We start from the raw sequence: 17,917 nt of genomic DNA on the forward strand, positions 1-17,917 counted from the left end.
CAATCGGCAACAACGTAGCTGGATTCAACGTGTTGCATCTCTTTATGTGCACATGACTCGCTAAAAGTGTCAACTCGTAACCTGACAATCAAGCACTAGTTAAGTGCTGTGTCTTGGTCCTGTTTAACAAAGTGTCCACTGCATGTGGAACCATTACAATCAACGTATTGTTCATTACCAAACCAGCAGACTGCCGAATAGAAACAGCTGCTGCCGCTGTGGCTCTCAAACAACTCGGCAACGCTCTAGCTACCGGATCCAAAGTCGACGAAAAATACGCGCATGGACGTTGCTTGTCCCCAAAAGACTGTGTCAACACTGACAATGCACATCCTTCTTTCTCATGGACATACAGTGTAAAGGGCTTACTGTAGTCGGGGGTACCCAACACAGGAGCCGAACACAATGCATCACGTAATTCGGAAAAACTTTTCTGACAATCTTCAGACCACGGAAGGGGATTCGGTGTATCTTTACAAGTCAGTGCTACCAAAGGTTTGGCCAGCAGAGAAAAATTCGGTATCCATTGTCTGCAATATGATGTAATACCAAAGAAAGCACGCACTTCTCTCTGTGCCATTGGCACACTCAATTTTGCAATTGCCTGAATTCTTTCTGGGGTCAGTTTCCTTCCCTCCTTCGATAAGAGATGACCTAAGTAGGTCACTTCTTGTCGACAATATTGCAATTTCGAAAGGGACACTTTGTGATGCAAATCAGACAAATGACGCAACAACAACAACGTGGCTTCTTTACAAATCTCCTCAGTATCTGCAGCGACTAGCAAATCGTCAACGTACTGAATAAGGGTAGCGCCATCAGGTAAAATTAATCGTATCAAGCTGTGTTTTTAAAGCCTGACTATATATCGATGGACTTTCACAGTAGCCCTGAGGAGCGTGTTTGAACCGGAAGCTTCGGCCTCCTAAACTGAAGCCGAAAATATCCCTCCTCTCCTCGGCAATCGGGATGCTGAAGAAAGCATTCTTCAAGTCAATCACCGAGAACTAAGTCGCGGAAGCTGGAATCATAGTCAATAGGGCAGTGATATCAGGAACAACTGGAAATTGTGGCACAACGATTTTGTTAACCTCTCTAAGATCAATCACAAACCTGTAAACAGGTGGTTGAGAAGGGTCAGTACGCTTCAAAAGAGGCAGAACAGGACTATTGCAAACGTTGCCTTTTGTCTCTTCAATTACATCTTTTTCAATTAAATCATAAATGATCGCTAGCAACGCTTTTTCACCTTCACTAGAGATTTTATATTGGGGAATGCGTGGCATTTTAACATTGGCTTTTAATGTCACAACATATGGCGGTATTTCCAAAAGACCCACATCATTAGGACCAGTAGCCCAAAGAATATCAGGAAGAAACGACAATTCTGTCGGAAGTTTATTTTTCGACAAATACATTGGGGAGACCACTTTCTTACCCAGTGTAAGTTGTACTCCCAAAGGAGAAGAATACAAGGTTGCATACAATCTTTTCAACAGATCCAATCCTAACAAGTTCTCACCACAACCTGTAGTCAGAATGAGGGGTGCTTCGAATTCACAAGGTCCAACAGAAAGGGACATAGGACTAGAAATCGGGTTCCTAACCGGAGCGCCAGAAAAACCTACTGAAACATTCGTCTCGCCAGACAAAGGTGAGCCAGGGAGTTTAGAGTGCATAATAGAACTCTTTGTAGCACCAGTATCCAACAGAAAAGGTTCTGACACACCTGATGTAATCACCTCAACATAAGGTCCACTCTGATCTACTGGAACTGAAACAACTCCCTCTCTTTGTCTATGGCTGTCCTAGCAATCATTACCTTCCATATTCTCATCTTCTGCATAGTAGTCATCAGCATAGTACTGAGCCGTCCTTCCAGACGCGTTATTTTGCTGATCGAAACTATTCATTGAATTTTGAGGCGGAAAGGGACGCGCGTTCTGGGGGAAATTTCCACGTCCTCTACCTCTAGGAGCTTGTTGAACACCCCGGCCTCTTGCACCAGAAGCACCATTCATACGCTGTAACAAAATAGGGCAACTATACTTGAAATGACCCTCTTCCTTACAATATGAACACTGATTGGGACCTACAGGAACACGTGGTTGAGAAAACTCGAACCTTTGCGAGTTTCTCTGAAACTGCTGAGGTTGCTGATAGTCACGCTGACCACCACGAGGCGGATACACCTGCTGTAAAAGAATCTTCGTCTTCAATTCTTTAGTTTTCTTGTCTGCTCTATCCTTCTCATCCTTATCTCTATTTTCATAATACTGTGCAGTAGCCAATATCTGTGCTGAAGAGGAAACGGCCCAAGAACTTTCTGAATCTTTCAATTTCTTACACAACTCAGGAAGCAAATTGTGCACAAACTTGTCAACGAACAACCGTTGACCACCTTCTGTACTCATATCTTGACCACTGTGGTCGATAAACGTCTCTTCAAACCTGGTGAAGAAATCAGACACTGTTTCATCTTTCTTCTGCTTACATGCAGACAATTTATCCCAATTTACACGCATCGCAGGCATTAAAGTCTTCATGTAAGTAACGATCTTACCAGTGAGTTCTGCTACTAAAGGCTCAAGTTTAGCACCATCAACTTGTCGGCCATCCGCAGCCGCAATATTAACCCAGGTATCACCTAACTCTTGCGCATGATCCGTGTGACGAATCAAACCCCATAAAGGTTGTGGAACCACATTTCCAAACAACATGTCTATATCAGCTAAATTCATAACACATGAGTCTGCAGTCTGTGATAATTCTTTATAATACCCTGCAGGATTATTACGGGGGTCAGGCAAAGTCTGTTTAAGAGCCAAAACTTCAGCTCGCTTCCAAGGAACATGTACCCAAACACGCTGAAAATGTGGCAGAACAGCCGGATTAGCGTTTGGGTCCCCTTCTTTCCAAACTGGGGGAACTTCTCTCATGGGATATTGTCTCGCTTTCCTCCTAACAGAGGAATCATGCTCAAACAACGACCGAGAAATATCCTCACTCCTAAACGACAACAATGTCGCAACTGCTTTCTTAACATCGGAACCCACAATCGTGCCATTTGCAAACTCGAACCGTACACGACACAACTCAGGTGGATTGGATTCCAAATCATAATTCTCCAATTCTTCACAAAGAAAAGCACACATTTTCTCAAAAACATATCTCTGCTTCGGTGCTTCCCACTGATGGAAGACATCCATAACAGACTCTAGCTCATATCTTGTGGGGTCAGTAACCCATTTATGTGCCAAATAATCCAATGTTTCCCGCTCTCTAGAGTCGGGCAGTTGACTACGCAGCTGTTTGCGCGTTGAAACAGGGGTCATAATTGTTGCCCCAAAGAGAGGGTATAGAAGACTAGCAACAATATCAGTCATTCTCTGTCGAACAGAAGGAGAAGTCGACGAAAGAACAGGAGGAAAAACAGAGTGAAGCAAGGCAGACGCAGATGCAGACGCAGAGGCAGTATCAGGAGGAATATCAAAAGAGGTAGTTGATGCAGTAGGCAAAGTCGTAGGAAGCACAGGTGGAGCAGGTATGGTCGGCGGCCCTTGAGAAGGCTGCGCCATAGGAGTAGGAGCCAACTGAAGAGCAGCTGGTGGCTGTGGAAGAATTTGAGGCACAACAATCGGTGGTTGCACAACTAAAGGTTGCGGAGGTGCAGTAGCACTCTGCGCATAGGGGGGTGGCGAACTCAATAAATGCGACATTAAAGGATCTTTTTCAAGTTCTTTTGCTGCATCTTGCTGAAGAGGCGGCAAAACTGGATAGCATTTATCAATCGCCATTTTACGTTGCCTGTGCAACTGCTCACTCGCTTGTTCTTCTTCATTATCTTTATACTGCATAGCAGCTTGCATTATCGAGATACCCTTTTCTCTTTTATTTCTCTTTGCTAATTTGATTTCTTTCTGTTTGGCTTCCTTTCGCCATAGGCGGCAAGAGTCAAACATCGCCGGCCGGGCTTTCTTCTTAAAAAGTCTAACCTCCAGATTATCTAATATCTCAGTGTCAAAACTACCATATTGGCGCCACTTTAGAACACCATCCTTCCTGGTGTATTGGATCCATACTTCATTATATGTGATTGGGCCTACGCCATGCTTCACATAAAGCTCATAGGTTGGACTTCCAATTGGAGGAACCGGACACGAGTCCTCCAATCGGGAATCCCTATTACAACCAAGACAAAACAAATTTCCAAGTCTGCTAAGACCAGGCATCTTCGCTCACTAGTCTAGCTTCAAACTTCAAAGGATTATCGAATACGATAGTCTCGTGAATACACGAGTCCCTCGGCTTTGGTACTTGCAAGTTCCAAATCAAAGATCCCAAGGGGATACTCAAACTAAGAACCAAACTAAGGACTGTGAGACGCTCCACTCATACTTAACTGAGGTATCGATGACGTCACCAGAAGACTCGTCTATCATCTCGCTCTACAAATCATCAAAGGGTCCAAGATAGTCAGGGCAGCAGTCCTTCGTAGCCGTTGGGAAGCGGGGAACCTCGCATCAAAGACTTTCGGACCACAACGACATACAGGGGTCGATGAAGTGGTTGGCCTTCCTCCAGAATTTCACACGAAGCTCCTCACGAACCTCTGGCTTGGACCGGTACCGCTGAAATCGCCCCACGTTGGGCGCCAACTGAAGTACTGGGTTTTTAAGAACCCAGCGGTGCCAGGGGACACACCCAAAGACTTCGAGTTCTCCTGTCTCAGACTACAGAAACACAGAGTCTTCTTGGTGAAGTCAAAGATCGAAGTTATTGGCTGCAGCCAGTAACAAGTATCCTAGAAGTACAACACGGTGTATATTCTCAGGACACTGCTCAAACTTACAAAGCCAGCCATCCCTTTTTATACAAAATATTATGCTTTAGCCAAACATTCCTTATTTTACAGTTGACCATTCACATATTTCTATGACAAAGAAAAGCAGATTCATGATGACAAGCCCATTTTCAGTTTGTCCAGCCCACAATCAATTACCCGGCAAGGCCCAGCATTTTTCATCAGATATCGGACGGACTCCTAATAAAATTGGGCACCTCCTCATCATAAAGAAGGTCATAAAGAAAGAAACAGAGACAGGTGTGTGTAAGATTAGGCATGGTTGTATGCGATGAAGGGTTTATGGTATGCTGTGCCTTGATCCTAATCTCGAGCGGCCACTGGGAAAGGAACTGTCGGAACAGGTTTGGCTTCGGGCAGTGGAGTCAGCTTGCCCAGGTCACACAAAAGTCAGCTAAAGGTGTACGTGTCCAAAAAGACTCATTCGGCCTTAGTCATCGGCCTATGTGAGGGCAACCACAAAATGGCTGCCATGCACAAAATGGAACCCGAGGGTTCAGGACGGAATCCCTGATTTAGTGGTGATCTCGCCACTCAAACGTGACGAAAATACTTGCACACCTTACTCTCGTCATTTTCGGTCTGATGTTACCAAAATGGTCATGATACGACGACTTTTATAACACGGCTGCAGAATTTCAGTACCACAATGAGCTGTGTTTCATGTTGGTCCCAAATCTAGCTTCCTTTTCCAAATGTGAACTTATGAACTGAATAGTCTGAAGTCTATGGGAACTTTTAGCAAAGTTGCCACTAGCGTTCTAATTCTCAATTCCTTCCTTTGACATCCACAGAACAGCTTGACTTTACTTGCAAAAACCTGTTACATATTAGAACAGATGCTTGAGAAGCAACTGTCAGAAATTCGAGAGTATGATCTTGCTTACTCTCTGAGTATCTCATTGTTCATATAACTAAACTTACAATGGTTTTAAGGAAGCTACATAACTGGAATTGCTAAATTCTTCCGGATTGTATATTTTGACTTACTACATCATCCTCATCCTATTGAAGACGACCAATGGGACAGAGTGGTCTGACATTTCTGATGATGTTGAGGCGTGTCACTCCAGAACCCCTGGAGAATAATTGCTCAGATTTTGGAACTGAAGGGGGCTCACCCACCTTGCAGCATTGAGACTGACAGCTCAAACATCTAAGGACAACACCAACTGTGATGTAATCCTGCGATCTGCCACAGGCTGGTATGCTAGCACAGTGGAACATTTTCGGCTGAAGGGTTTGCGTCATGCTGCTGTGACTTTGTTGTTGCTGTGACAGACAGCAACATACTTCTGCCTTTGATGAACTGGAACTGGTCACTTGGAATATTCTGAACTTCCCTACGGGTTTGTATGAGGCTCAGATTGCTAGAGTTAATCACAAATCTCCCTCGGCTGAGGAAGATTTCTCTCTTTGCCTTTTGAATCTCACAGATTTTGAGTTTGCTTTATTAAACCAGAATTGAGCTTAAATTAGAATCGTATGACCTTTACTTAAATGTCCTTATTAGTGACTGAAATAATACACTTTGAGATTTTAACTAAACTCTGCTGATTTTAATTCATTACCTGCTTGTGGATAAATCATTTGATTGGTATATTTTAACGTTTATGTATTGATTTCCCTAAAGGTTACAGATAATGATTGATAAAGCAATTATCTTATTCCTAGTCATCATTTGATAATTGCACATCTTTCGATTATCCAGTTCCCTTTCAGAACAGAACAAGATCCATCGGAGGACATATTGAGTATAAGGATAACTAGAGTTTAGATGAAAACCATTGAAATCAAAGAAGGTAGATACAACTAGTTTTGGACCCAGTTCATGAAGCTACAACATCTGTAAAGGGTCTGGGACTAGGAGTGTGAGTTCACATTATCCAATGACTACCTCTATACTATCTCTTCCTATGTCAAGAAACTTGAAGCATTGCAGTGCTTGCTCGTGGCTTCTCCTTAGGGCCCATGGCATCACAGCAGGCACCTTGTAGGCTACCCAGATATCTTTCCTGCAGCAGGCGCACCAGTACGCCACAATGTCACAGTCTGTGCAGCACGGGCAAATCATGACACATTGGTTTGATTATGTGGTCAATTTTCCCTGCATTTTAGGTGGTCTGGACCACACACATAGTGACCATTGCGATAAAAAATGTGTTTTTTTATCATCATTGCTAGCACCCCCCCTTGAATGCACAATTTTTTGCCGATGCCAGAGAAAGCACTATGGTAGTGTTAGTCAATTTGCTGGGTGATACACATGACAATTACTTGGCCCATCATTCAACGATTGTGCATAACGGCAAACTGGAGACTGCATTGACAAATGCCAGTCTGGTAAGTGTGCAAAAACCTATTGACTGGTTCATAAAATGTGCATGACCTCACTATCAGCACTTGTTAGCACATATACGAATGAATGAATGAATGAATGAATGAATGAATTAATTAATTCATTCATTAATTAATATCAGGATTTCTAGAGTTCACAACTACTCTGAGGAGTGTCCCAGCACTAAAACAGAAACTAAGAAGCAGAGGCTGAAAGAATTCGAGGGTGAAAAGCTATGTCTTGAGTTGTTTTCTGAACGGCCTCTCACTTTCAATTTGACGTAATTCAATGGGAAGTCTAGTCCAGGCTTGAGGGCCCAGAAGAGAGAAGGACTTGCATCCTTTTATTGTCAGCCGAACTCTAGGAACTTTGACCAAATGACCATAGGAAGAACAAAGAATTCTAACATACATGTTGCATGGATACCAGGGTAGGGATGAATACAATGCAGTATGCTATCACACCTGTTTGCATGACAAAGGCATAGGCTAGTACATCTCCTTTCCATACCATCATAACCTGTATATTCAAATGTCCTTACTGAGTCTTGCTACACAACAACAGTGCACATGCAAAATATATACACCCGTTTCATCATTATGCACACTTTTGGACTTTTGAATTTCTGTTTGGAGTCTGGATCACACTTTAGGTGTGTCCCTATACACGCGGCAGTTAATGTGCTAGATTGCCTTCACCTCAACCCGAGCTTAAGCCACACCCATGACCCGCTGACATAGCTGAGCACAGACATCAGAGGGTGGTAGTGAGCAACTGTCTGGTTACATCGTTCATCAAGTGAATCGAACTTAAGTGATATAAGCCACAATTATAAGTTAATTGTGTGTTAGTAAAGTAATACTGGTACAGTCACTTGGCCGTCCATGACATCATGAGATGCTCTTTGGCAGCAGGTAATGGAAACTTCTTGGAGAAGGGAGAGCATGAAAGGGAGAGCATGCATCCATTCCTTGAGGTCAACCTTGCAAGTTCTGTATACTTTAGACTCTTGCTTCAAACCCATGACAATCTAGCAGGTGCGCCGAAGGGTTCCTTTACCACAGATTGTGACCCAGATTAGGGCTCTATGGCCTGGATGGACACACCGTTTGCACCCTCCTATTACCTGAGCATCACTACCATCAGCTCACCGAGCTACTGATGACTGAACAGTGGTGGCAGTGACAAAGATGAAAGAGGCAAGGCATGAGTTTTTACTTGCCTTCTGTCAGACAGAGTCACCTACTAACCACCACTTATCTTTAAATGAATGCGGCATTCCCCTGCAACCATTTCTTCCACTCAATCCATGTGGTTCATGTATGACACTTGTGTATGTCCTACCACTGTGTGGAGAGTTTGTGTGTAGAGTATGTATATTACATGGGATGTGATCACATAGGAGTCCATTTTGTTTTTCTGAAGTCAAGTGGTACCTAGTATGGAGGGCCGAGAGAGAATTACAGGACTCCACCATGACATTACAGAGATCATTTATAGTGGGTTAGGCTTTAGGGTATTGAAGAGAGAAGACAGAGAGCCCTTTTGAAACTGAAAGAAATCCACCTGCCCTCTATTTTGCCTTTGTTCACTGTAAGGACGAACAGGCTAGCCTCTCCGTCTTTTGCACCTTTGTTTTGTGTCTCCCATCATAGAGACTGTCCCCTTCCTGCTGACGCTGAAGAGAAAGACTATGGCTGGACATGTCTGAAAGAGTAAGCAAAAGACAGGAACTGACCAAACCTGGTCTCAGAACTGACTGTGGGAAAACATAAACTCTAACTGCAACTTGAATATAAATATGAAAGAGAAACTTCCAGCCAGGGTGCCAGGATTCCTCAACCAGAATTTGGCATCTCACACTAACGGGGAACTTAAAGCTCCAGTATTGAGTGACTCACCAGCTGATTCCTATTTCCAAGCACTAGACCAGAAACCTGGGTTGTTTTACTGCCTACCAGAAGAATCTGCCTTAGGCCTGCCATGAGGTAAGGAGCCGAATGACTGCTTAGCAAGGGCATTGGTGTTCCCTTGCACAAAGAAGCCTCTTACTACAAGAAGAGCATAAAGAAAGGGGTGAGGCCCTTATGCTGTTGCAACTCGGCGAGAACTGCGCTGCTCAAGCCAGCGGGTGACCTGTGAGTGTCACGAGTGCCCCTGCAGCACATATTAACACTTGGAAGTTTGCGTGACTTTGGGGCATTCCTGATGATTGCCCAAGTGCCTTGCAGCTGACCCCCTGGAAGAAGTTAGGGGCATATTTACAAGTAGCTGCTATTCTTCTTGCCTTACTGGTTACTCTTGTTGCCAAAAGGGGAACGCTGCCAGCTTGCGGCCACTGCCGCTCTCAAAGCCCAAGTTGCCATTACTGCTGAGGGGACTGCAATACCCAGAAGCCCTTAGTGGCGCTGCCTCAGCGTGTCATTAGCAAGCTCCAGGAGGTACTCATAACTGAGGGAGGCCCCATACAGCGTGGGACGCGCGCGGGCGTGCCCGGGCCAAGGGCAGGCCCGTCCCGTGCCCGTCATCGACCGGAAGAGGCTGGGCTGAGCCACCCCCCTAACGTTATTTCAGGACTTTAGGTAAGCCTTGAGAAGGATTGTCTGAATTATTGGGGGGAGACGGATTGTCAAGAACACTGTGTAGAAATCATAGTAGATTTCCGTTTTTATGCATTGTCTTTAAGATAATTTGGCATAGATATGAATAAGAATAGACATAAAGGGGGGGCAGGAGTGGTAGGGACTCTGGATGCCTTTCTTACTCGTGCAGAAAGTGTGCTTATGCATGAAATTGAGATCACAGAAAGGAGGCTCTCATTAGATCCTTTAAGCCTACCCATAGGACCAACTACCACCGTAGACTAAATTTCTGGTCCAAAAATGTGCTCCCAACCGCTATCTTCATCTAGAGGTAGATCCCAGTCAGCGCCCCCCACCAGGCAGCTGAAGACAGGGTATCTAGTACTCCTGTAGCTTCCCATAGTAAGGCCCGTACAAGACAAAAGAAAGTAGTAGTGGATCCCGGAAGCACTGCCCAATCTAAGAAAAGAAAAGCACGCAGTGCCCCTAGAACCAGTGCTCAGGTTGCAAAAGTAGCTCAGAATAGGAGTGCGGATCCTGAAGGGGGAGGGTTTATAGCGTCATCAGTTGAGATAGTACAAACTGGGGTTGATGTAGTAGGTACGGACCGATCACAGCATGGGCAGCATCATCCAAACCCTAAAGAGTTTAACGAAGCATTCCTTAGGCAGATAATAGATACATTTTTAGCCCAAATTGATCCTCTCATGTGTAGACCATAAGCAATAGACCAAAGACCAGCTAAAATAGAAGACCAATTAATTAAAGCTCCAGCTAATTGTAAAGGGAGTGGCATTAGAGAAGCCGTAGGGACCACTTGGGCAGAATATTTATTGAGCCTACAAGTTCAGACACTAGCCCACGCAGACCTTCACAACCTTACCCCTTCTTCAGTGAGCCCCCTTAATCCTCTTGTACCGGTTACAACAGCACCTAATGTTTTACACCCACGTAGCCAATCGTCAAATGGCCCTGTGTTGAGGCCTCGGGTGGAGGGTGGTGGCGAAAAGACTACAAGAGTATTTCTGGATCTACCCCCAGAGGTAACACCATATACTATAGTGTTGGCAAATATCCCGCATCTGGAATTACGTGAGGAGGAACACTGGTCTTCATTAAAAAATAAGGCCCTTCACTTTTTGGATGCAAAAACGGGGCTTGGGAATCATTTATTTGAGGAATTCCTGATGGTCAGAAGGGTGGCTTGGGTGGGAAATTCTGAAAAAGGCATGGCTGGGGACAGCGTAGTCATAAGTTTTAGGTCTCCTAACCTAGGGGCAGATTAGGATACCGGTTTTTCCGTATCCCCCGGGCCGGCGGAAGCCTCCGCCGGCCCGGAGGATACGGAAAAACCGCAGCGGACCCACCAAAGAGCCACCGCCACATTAGGATGGCTGGTGGGTCCAGGTTTACGTCTGCAGCTTTTCCGCCGCGGTTGGCTTACAACCGCGGCGGAAAAGCCCTAATATGGTGGCGGTGTCTCTCAGACACCGCCAGCCATATTAGGATGCCCAAAAAAAAATGCTTTTCCACGGCGGGCTTTCCGCCGTGGAAAAGCATACGGAGCTTCACTGCGGGGGCCCGTTGCGGGCCCCCTGGGTGAAGGGGGGATGGAGGGGTGCACATGGGGGGTACCTATGGTACCCCCCTGCATTTGTATGTAATAATCGGCAGGCACCGCGCGGTGCCTGCCGCTTTCTGCATACAAATGCAATGTATGCATTTTTAACATTGCGGATGGTGCAGCTTGAAGCTGCACCCGCCGCAAGATAAGAATCGATGGCGAAGAGGATCTTATATTAATTAATGTATATGCTAAAGGGCTGCCTGGAGGCAAAGCCTCAGGCACTATTGCCCTTCTAGATTCCTATCTCAATCTGCATAAAGGAGAGAAAAATATAGTGGTTGCTGGGGATTTCAATTGCACGTTTGAGCCACTAGACTCAAATGATATAGGATTAGGCCATGAGGAAGATCTGATATGGGACATTCCGCAACTAACCCTGGATCCGATCAAGAAATGGTTGGAGGCGGCCATACAGCTTAAAGATTTATGCCTGGAGCATGGACTTAGGGCGGTTAATGGGAGGGCTAAATCTGACAAGCATGGCTCCCCTACTTATAATTGCGGGACAAGAAGTAGTTGTATAGACTACATACTCATTAATAAGGAATATTGGCCAAATTTTATTGATATGATTATTGAGGATAGGGTGGAGAGTGATCATAATCCCCTGGTGTTAGCATTTGTACTAGTAGGTAAAAGTCTAGATGATGTGCTCCCAGTGGGGGTAGAACTTCATTTAAGCAATGACACCAGGAGGGTAAAATGGTTGAATATATTATCTAAAGAAGATCAGTTGGAGGCTATTAATATTCTGGTGACCAAGGCAACCTCAGATCTCCTAAATTGTCAAGATGAACAAGGAAATGAGTCCAAAGTTTCTCTGGTACATAATGATTTTTTAATAATCTCAAAGGCTTTTTTACTTCCAATGTTTCCAATATATCAAAATCTAAATTCTCCGCAAAGGTACCTGCTGATTCATGGTATGGGAACACCTGTAGGGTGGCTTACAAAGTGCTAGCTTTGGCAATAAGATCAAAGAACAGGGATAGCATCCACAAAGCACGAGTGGAGTACAAGTTAGCACAATATAAAGCAAAAAAAGAATGTGATGAAGATCACTGGCAAGAGTTATATGGTGCTAGTTTAGATAGGAACATGGTTGGATTTTGGCACCTGGTAAAGTGGGGCAAGGGAAGAATGAGCCAACCGCCGATTAACCACGTAGCGCCTGAACATTGGGTTTTGCATTTTAAAAAACAGTTTGCTATTGAAGCCCGTGATTGTGAATTATCCCAGGGTCCTCTGAACACACAAGTCGCTACTCCTGTACTGTATTTTACTAAACAGGAAGTAGAATCTGCTCTTAATACTGTACGAAGTGGCAGGCGCCCTGGCTTGATTGTGTTCCTGCAGACCTGTTCTTGTATAATAAGGCCCTATGGGTAACATATATACAGACCCTAGTGAATGCTATTGCAAAGGGTTCCCCAATCCCTGAGTCATGGAAGGGGGCGGAGATTTTACCAATTTTTAAAAAAGGGGATAGATCAGATCCTGGTAATTACAGGCCCATTAGTTTAATTGTTTTAAAAGGAAAGAGAGTACCCTTCTAGTTAAACCCACAGGAACAGGGTAATTTATGCAGAAAAAAGTTTAGGTGTTCCCTGGGTTTTGATTTCTCTGGGGAAATCAATCATTCACTCTTCTCAACATACTATCTCATACCCTTCAGCCTATTTGTGTTGTATGCTATAGTGAAACCACAAAACATAAGGTATTCAGTGTACAGAACATCAAGATTTTATTATAAAAAGTCTTTAAAAAAAATTTGGGGGATACATTGTGAAACATGAATTCATTACAATTTGTTAAAAACCAATTTCTGTCAATCAAGTGGTACCTAGATCCTAGTGTTTGTCAGTTTTTATAGACACAGAAATCAAGGGATCAACACACTATCAAAGACATCAATTCCAACAACAATATTCATAAAATTATACTAATAAAATTATACAATCAATACATCCCCAACGGGGTAGTCGACGCGTTTTGGTGGTTGTGGCGCTATGCCCCACCTTCCTCAGGACAATTTTGATGTACACAATTATCTGTGAATAAAAGATACCAATGTCAAAGTTCATTCACAGTACATTTACAGTTTTTTTTCCCTTTCTTTTTCACCCTTGTGTCTTACACAGTTTGTGGTCCCACTATGCATTAAAACCAGTATCGTAACCCTTGGGACCGCCATCCCCCTTAATGTTAAATATGGGCTTGGGCGTACTGACTCACTTGACCATGCATTCACACATTTCCCTACTCATCGTCTTCATACATTATAGAAATAGCATACCTTTAAAAATATCCTTTTTCTAATTTGGATATAAATTCAAAGTAAAACTTTGTAGCGGCTCACTGTAGTCACGCTCTGTAGGCAAAGATATTCATCATATTAGCTCCATGGTTGTATCCAATATTTACTTTGGATACCAAATTGAGCATAATTTAATCAGGGACTGCCCTACCTTAAGTTTATGCGCAAGATACTTGATTTTGCTTGCGATGTTCTGTCTTATTCGTTTTCCTGGCAGCTATGTTCAGAGTTGCCCTTTTGGGATGCATTTAGTCGCATATTTAATTCCCCATTCTCCATTAATAATGAGTTATTATCTAAATTGGTATATGTAACTACACACCTTAGTCAAGATAATCAGGTATTTTCATCGGTGAAAACTTCTTTACGCCTTTTCTGCTGGTATCGGTTTGTGTAATTTCTAGAAACCAGAATAATTTATTTTAATCACTCATTTTCATCAATTAATCTGACCAGATTGCTCTCTAGGGCCTCGCTCACCTCCTTTCTTAAAAGTTTTTCTGGCGTGGTTATTCCCGGCTCAACCTTTGCTTTTCTTTTGGTTTGTTTCCTGCTTCCCAAATCTTTCAAAGAGAGGGATATTCACATTAGTCAGCTACCCTCTTTTGCAGATTTTTTATATTAATTTTTTCTCCAAGTCTCACCTTGTGGTATTAGTTCAAGGTCCACCGCTTGGTTAAACCCTCATTGATTCTCTTGTTGTAAGGACTTCCTTTAATTGTCCTTCTTGAGTATGCCTCTGTAAAAAAAAAAATATATATATATATATATGTCAAGATGTTACCTTCCTATCATATTCAGCCTAAGCGCTCATTCACATATTCAGAGTTATGCCTTCGCTTTAGAGTCGAATGGGGAGGGAGTCTCATCTTTTAAAAGTCTTCTGCTTCCACGATTATCGATACTATCCCCATATTCTTAACCGTCTCAGCGTGTGTTGCTCATTAGGCGCTTCCTCTTGGGTATTACAAAAACGCGCACTGTTGAGCGTGGGATTCTATTACGCCCACATAATGCAACCTTTTAAAATATAGTCGGGTGAGTCTCTCTGTATTAAACCCTGTGACTCATTTCCCCTCGTGTGTTTAAAATATTAGTTTTACGCTTTTCCCAACCCTGTTTCCATACTGGGCTTAAGCGTCTCTCCACACATTCCCGCATTAGCGTTGGCTGTTCATGTTACCACGCGGGTTGGCAAATAGGCGCTTACTCATCGTTTTAAATGCGCGCAATCTTTTTTGTTACATTATTTTCACTCTATTTTTACTACATTCTTTTTACATCCGCTCCAAGTTTTCTTTACCCCCTCAGCGAGCGGCTACCTCTGTGTTTACTTACAGCTTCTTTATGTCGTCTGCACGCTATGCCTATTAAGTTACGAGTGTTCAACCACTACACGCCATTCAAACAGTTTGCTGCTCACCTTTTCTCTAGTTTGATGGCTCACCCCCGATGTATTCCTTCTTCTGATTATCAAGAGGTCGGAACCCTTTTCCGAGCTCTTTTTAAAGGGAATTGCCGGTTTGCCGTTTGCTTGACAGCATCCACGTGGCTTCCGCGTTTTGTAAACATAAACGAGGGTTTTACTTCAAGAGTGACTGCCTACAATCATGGGCGCCATCTTTTAGTGGTGTCTATGCTAACAATGCGCTATGTGTAGGGTAAATCAAGCACATAGTTACAATGAAACCCATCTTTTCTTCCTTCCATTTCACATTTATATCTTTATTTTATATGTGGGAGAGGTGTGGCGCTGCGGCCAGGGCGACTGACGCTGGAATCTGGGGATCACGGTTCGATCCCCAGCGCCGGCGGCAGGTTAGCCCAGCACCATGTGACTCTGGGCAATAGCTTGCTTAATCTTCCCGACGGCCCCCAGCGCCTAGAGACCCTAACGGGTGATTGTGCGCTTTACAAATGTGGATTATTATAGTGGAATCTTACCCACCACCGCAGTCTGATATGGCATATTATCAAACAGATGTGCTAAGCTTCTCGTTTTTTTTCCCTTTTTTTTATTATTTATTTCAGCGGGATTAAGAAATGGTGGATGTCATTTATTTTATTTACACCGTCAAGATTGTTTGATTTACCCATCATTAGTCGGCAGGTCCTATCGAGGAAAGTTATTAGTACTTAAGGTGTATTTATCGGTACAATCTTTCCCATTCCTCCCGGTTATTTAGGCCCTCAGTGTGGGTTCTGAATTTACACATGAAAAATTGTTCTCTCATTTTTCGTTTTTTCTCCCAGTTCCCACCTCTTCTGGACATAGTTATTTTTTCAACAACACACCACCTAAGGTCCTCAATCTTATGTTTCTTTTGGGCCCAATGATCTTTTAGTGGGGCATTACACTTATTGGTCCTGATCGCTGAGCGATGTTCATTCAGGCGGACCCTTATTTCTCTTCCGGTTTCACCAATGTAACCTAAGCCACATGGGCAAGTAATTAGGTAGATTACATTTCTGCTTTTACAATTATACATGTCTTTAGGGGTATGCGTTTCCTCATTCAGAGTGATTTTCTGACCTGGCATTATTAGTTTACAATTTACACAGGAGCTACAGGGATATGTCCCAATGATTTTGGTACCTGTAGTAATGTTCACTTGTTTATTTTCAGGTTTGTCTCTATATGTTTTCACCAGCATATTTCTAATTGTTCTGTTCCTTCTTTATGAATATAGGGGTTTTTCCATGGTCCCTACGCTAGAGTCTTGTAAGTAGCTCCAGTTTCTATTAATTATATTCTTAATTTTGTTACTGATCATAGAGTAGTTTGAGACAAACACTATCTTGTCCATTTCTCCTTTGTTTTGATTATTACTTTCAAAGAGTGAGTCCCTATTATAAAATTTGGCTCTTTTATATGCTTTTTTGATGATACCATCGGGGTAACCTCTATTTCGCAGCTTAATCTTAAGTTTGTCCGCATGGATCTCAAAATCTTTTCTATCAGTACAGTTCCTGCGGAGTCGCAGGAACTGCCCGAAAGGAATGTTGTCCTTTTGACATCTTGGATGGTCACTATTATAGTGGAGCATGGTGTTGCGGTCTGTAGGTTTTACATACAGATCCACAGCAAGTACATCCCCTTTACTTTTAATAGTGATGTCCAGAAATGCACATTCCTCTTGGCTCATAGTTGAAGTGAACCTGAGATTGGGATCCCCACAGTTCAACCATTCAATGAATTTGATTAGTTCACTTTTTCCTCCATTCCAGATAAAAAAATATGTCATCTATGAATCTTGAATAGTTTTCTACATTCTCATAGAATGGGCATGCCTCATTGTATATATGCTTGTCCTCAAAGGTACCAACATAGAGGCAGGCGAGACTTGGAGCACAGGTAGCCCCCATGCTGGTACCTTTGATCTGACAGTACAAATCTTCCTCAAACAGAAAGATGTTATTTTTTAGGATTATCTCTGTCAGTTCTACCAAGAAGGCTGAGTGTTCTGACACATCTCCATTTTCATCCCTAAGTAGTTCTCTGATTGTCTCTACTGTGGCTGATTGGGGTATGTTTGTATATAATGATTCGATATCGAGCGATACCAACCATTGTCTTTGATTATCAAATCTTATACCCTCTATCTTCTTGATCATTTCAGTGGTATCTTTGATATACGATCTTTGTTTCGATACCAGTGGTCTAAGAAATTTATCCACATAGATACTTAGTGGTTCCGTCATGGAGTTTAAACCACGCACTGGTCACAAGCCGTCTGGACTACGGAAACACCCTTTACGCCGGTACCACCGCAAAACTGCAGAAAAAACTCCAACGCATCCAAAATGCCTCAGCCAGACTCATACTAGACATCCCCCGCACAGACCACATTTCCGTTCACCTGAAAGACCTTCACTGGCTCCCCGTTAACAAGAGAATAACGTTCCGTCTCCTCACCCACGCACACAAAGCCCTATACGAACTCGGACCTGATTGTCTCAACACGCGCCTTTCCTTTTACACCCCCACCCGCCAGCTGCGTTCGTCCAACCAAGCCCTCGCCGCTGTTCCGCGCATCCACAAAGCCACCATGGGGGGAAGATCCTTCTCCTACTTAGCGGCCAAAACCTGGAATTCCCTTCCCATCCACCTCCGCCTTACTCAAAACCACCTAGCCTTCAGAAAACAGCTTAAAACGTGGGTATTCGATAAGTAAACCTCCCCCCCTTC

This window comes from Lissotriton helveticus, chromosome 9 (assembly GCF_964261635.1).
Source record: "Lissotriton helveticus chromosome 9, aLisHel1.1, whole genome shotgun sequence".
Taxonomy (NCBI): domain Eukaryota; kingdom Metazoa; phylum Chordata; class Amphibia; order Caudata; family Salamandridae; genus Lissotriton; species Lissotriton helveticus.